Here is a 295-nt window from a genome sequence, read left to right on the forward strand (position 1 = left end):
CTCCCTCCTCTGCACTCGCTCCAACCCCTCGAGATCTCTGAGGTGCCCCAAACTGAACACGATACTCAAGGTGCGACCTCACCAGTGCTGAGCACAGAGGGACAATCACCTCCCTTCTGCTGCTGGTCACAAAAATTCTAATACAAGCCAGGATGCCGTTGGCCTTCTTGGCCACCTGGGCACACTGCTGGCAGTGAGTCTCCGCAAGCGCGACGGGGAAGATTCAGCGGGGAGGAATAAGTTTCAAATTCCCATTTGTCTGGCGATGTCCGGCTGCGGGCAGCCCCCCTGGACC

The sequence above is a fragment of the Apaloderma vittatum genome, unplaced genomic scaffold (assembly GCF_000703405.1).
Source record: "Apaloderma vittatum isolate BGI_N311 unplaced genomic scaffold, ASM70340v1 scaffold20861, whole genome shotgun sequence".
NCBI lineage: Eukaryota > Metazoa > Chordata > Aves > Trogoniformes > Trogonidae > Apaloderma > Apaloderma vittatum.